This window comes from Pseudomyrmex gracilis, unplaced genomic scaffold, assembly GCF_002006095.1.
Source record: "Pseudomyrmex gracilis isolate BER0280 unplaced genomic scaffold, ASM200609v1 scaffold_1164, whole genome shotgun sequence".
Classification (NCBI taxonomy): Eukaryota; Metazoa; Arthropoda; class Insecta; order Hymenoptera; family Formicidae; genus Pseudomyrmex; species Pseudomyrmex gracilis.
The window spans coordinates 1-3,983 of NW_018021748.1; positions in this window are offsets into that span (position 1 = coordinate 1).

Consider the following 3,983-nt stretch of genomic DNA (forward strand, 5'->3'; position numbering starts at 1 on the left):
TTTTTGAATTGAAATCTCAATTCTTAAAATCATACGGGATGCTAGATTTGCATCTCACATATGAAAAACCCCGGATACCCCCGTTACATGTATATATATATATATATATGTACACGCTTAGTTCCCGCACAAACATCCTGCAAATGCTCGTATTGGCCTTATATATTTCTGTTGAATATATTATTATATTCATATAATATGTTATATGAAAATACTTTATTAAATACTTTATTAAATACTTAGGATTGTGCATCTGTAAAATGTAGATTCTTTTTGTGATTTATTACAAATTAAAAATATAGAAAATTTAGTAATACTAATAATATAGTTTATATATAAATATATTAAATGTTTTTCAATAATCTAAAAAAAAAAAAAAAACTTTAAAATTATTGCAGTTACCTATTAATAAGAATTAATAAAAATGTTATAATAAATGCATCTTGAGATGATTAACTTATCAATAATATTATCTATTTTTTCCAAGATTATAAGTCATGGAAAAGCATTTTGCGTTATTATATTGTCATACGCTACAAGCGTCCAACGAAACATTGAATCTAGCCTCAGTGTCTTGCTCACGTAGCAGGCTTGATGGACGCAAGGCGGAACATAGTATGTCTGCACTTTTTCACAAGCCGAACAGCCGAGCGTGACGTCACGCACACGGACGGCGGTTCTCGCTGTGTGCGTGCCCCCACCACCTCGGTGCTCTTGGTGCTAGCCTGCCAAAACTTTCATCACTGGGTACGATACGTTACTTGATCGCGAATAATTCCGGACAAATTATACACTCAAAATGCGACACGCATTCACAGTACGCTCGCGCATAGGTCAGCGATAATTGTCCTGAAAGTTCATCACCCGAAACTGCCGTTAATCCGCACGTTAGCTCGGTACGATATTTCTTCCCTATTAACACTGCTTCCGACTCGCACGCACCTTACTCCAGCCGATCGCGTGAGAAAATCAGTTTTTGTTAGAATGATTTATTACTGCGGCGACTGATTGCCGTCGGTAGACAAAAGCCGACGGTACGCGGGCGATACGTAACGGTAATCACGACACACGCACAGCGAATATGATTACTAAACAAAAAAAAAGGAAAAAGAAACAGACGGAAACAAATAACGCGAATAGGCTACTTGGCGTCGTATCGCCTTTCTACGGCTTGACGATTATTCGCAACATAACAAAAAAAAAACATGCACTTAACCTACGAACCTACAAACTACTGCCACGAAGCTCCGCGAAGCCCGATTCTGGCCGCTGTCGAAAAATCGTGAGCACGACCAAGGATACATCCTTGCCGTTACAACCAAGACGCGAAATACAAGCGACCAACCTCGACACGAGGCATGTGCGACGCGGATTAGTGGCTAACAGGAATGAAACGGGCACCTCACTCGTCCGTTGTTCTCCGGCATTCTCCTGTCCATTCCGTCCGGAATACTCTCCAAGCGGTTCCTGACTCCGTCGGGGTCACCCTCGCAACGTGAATCACTTCACCGTGAGTATTCAATCGCGGCACGGCAGACTTATCAAGCGGCACGAAAAATACGCGTACGCACGGGAGCCCAAAAAGATACGTGTGTATCGCACAGCTGTTCACGACCAAGAGCACGAAGATTTCGTTCGATAAGCGGTCGATACCTTGGGCAGCGCTGAGGTCGCGTGGGGTAAATCGCGGGGCCAATCAAGTCGCAGGATTCGCAACGCGGCTTGCAAGTTTGCTCGCAGGCGGCAAGATCAGCGGGCCGCGACATTCGAACGCTCGCAGTGTCTCTTATTCTAGGATACAGCAGCATAAGCAGGCAGCGGGGAAGGATAGCAATCCGTGAGATGCAGCAACAATACAAACAGCGGGTTCTTGAAACCATGCAGCAGGATAGCTGAAACACAGCACATCTTGGCGTAGGCCGGCTCGTCGATGGTTCGTTCCGCCGTTCCGCCCGTTCCGCTAGACTAAAGCGTCGATGTTCCGACTCAAACCGAAAGAGAGTGAAGTCAGCCACGAGAGAGCCGAAGAGAAGAAGCCGACTCGTCATCAAGTATGGATGTCCGGGGGAGCTTCCCTGGCCCCCGCTTACCGCCACAAGCCCACGACCGGTGTTGGGGCTGTGGTTCGTCGGGCCATCGGGCGCGGCAGTGTCCCACCCGAGGCACTAGCCCGGTGTGTTATAGGTGCGGGCGGATGGGAGTTTCCGTGAGGACCTGCCCCCGCTGCGCGGAGTCATGGTGGCAGTCCACCCGACGCCAGGAGAACCTGGGAGACAAGCCGTGACCGCTTTCGGGCGGAGAAACAATCCTTTTCCTCGTGACTTGGCTAAACTTAAACCTTCTTTTCTTTTTCTGTCTCGATCGCGTTGACCGGTATCGCTGATTTATTTTGTATTGTACCGCCGAAGCCAAATTAGTATTTATGGTTTATCGTATTGGCTACCTATGTATCGCGGTAATATCGTTTTGTTTTGTTTCATACACGGCAGCGCGTCGGACTGGTGAGTTTATTCGGTCTTGATGCGGGGCAATAAGGCGTTAAATCTCTGTGCTTGGTTGTTTTTTTTTTCTTCCCTCTCCCTCCTGTTCCTTTGGCTGGCGTATTCCTTGCTGCTCCGGGAACAACTCAACCGTTACGCTCTCGCACTAATTCTGATTTATGAGTTTTCAGCTTAATTGTCTTTTGTATTTTGTCCTTATGGAGTCATCCGCATGTTACGCCCCGGGAGGAGGATTTTGGCCGCTCGCCCGGAGACTTCGCGTGATTCAAATGGCTACAAGGGACGAGGAACCGGTGCGGTCCGTCCTGGCAGGGGGGAGTTTGTGACGTGGTCATCGCGTCGCTCCTCCTTCGCCACAAAAAGCTCTAAGGATCGCGAAAGTCCGGGGATGCGAGCCGTCTGGGAAGCGCCAAGATCTTCCAGGGCTTGCTTGCGTGCGTTAGATTTAGTTGCTTATTCGTATTATTTTTTTTGTATGCTCTTGGCGTCTCACCACACCGAGAACACTACTGGAGGAGATATCAGGAGCTGTCGATTGTGGATAAAGGCGAGAGAAAACGAGAAAGAAAGGTGTGCGTGGAGTCGCGGCTAGACACCCGCACGACGACCAGAGGGGTGAGTCTCCGGGAATAAGCGGAGAGAGAAATGACAGCGAGAAGGACAGCGAACCTTGGCGCTGGGAAGCCGAGGAAGGGAGGCGAACACCCGACGATGGAGACAGCTTTGACCTTCTGTTCACATCGGAAAAGCCTGCTGCACACCTCCGCTTGCACCTACTACCCTGCTGCACTACTGCATGCTGCATCTCTATTACATTACATTACATTTGCGGAATGCAGCGCTTGGAAATCTTCGCTGCTTACATTTTGGCTAGTGAGGGCCCGGTACTTGCTTTGAATTTCGCGGCCGCGAGTCCTGCCGCCGAGCGCAAGCATCGCGTCGCCTGTGGCGCCCCTCGCGACCTGATTGGTCGCCGCAATCTACACTACGCAATCCTAGCGCGCTCAAACGCATCGACCCCGAATTGATTTCGATCCTCGCTCTCTTGGTCGCAGCCTCTCGAACAGGACGGACGCACTAACGGCACTCCCGACAATCGATTGTTGAACTGAGAACTTGGAGATTGTGCTGAATAGAAAAGGATGACGACGTACGGTGAGGTGTCCTCGTCAATTTGTGAGCCACGAATCCGCGTTATTCGAGTCTCGTGTCGAGGCTAGTCCCTTAATTTCGCGTTTTGGTGCTGGCAAGGACATAACCTTCGCCATAGTTTAGAGTTTTCGGCAGCGGCTAGAATCGGATTCCACGGGGCTTCGTGGTATTAATTTGTAGGCTTAAGTGCGTGTCGCGTAACTACTCTATTGAGTAGTACAAGCCCTGGAGTACCAGTAAAGGGGCGTGTTCCGTTTGACCACAGTACGATTCGACACCGATCGATTCGACACCAAATTATTGGACACAAAATTATTGGACACAGATTTA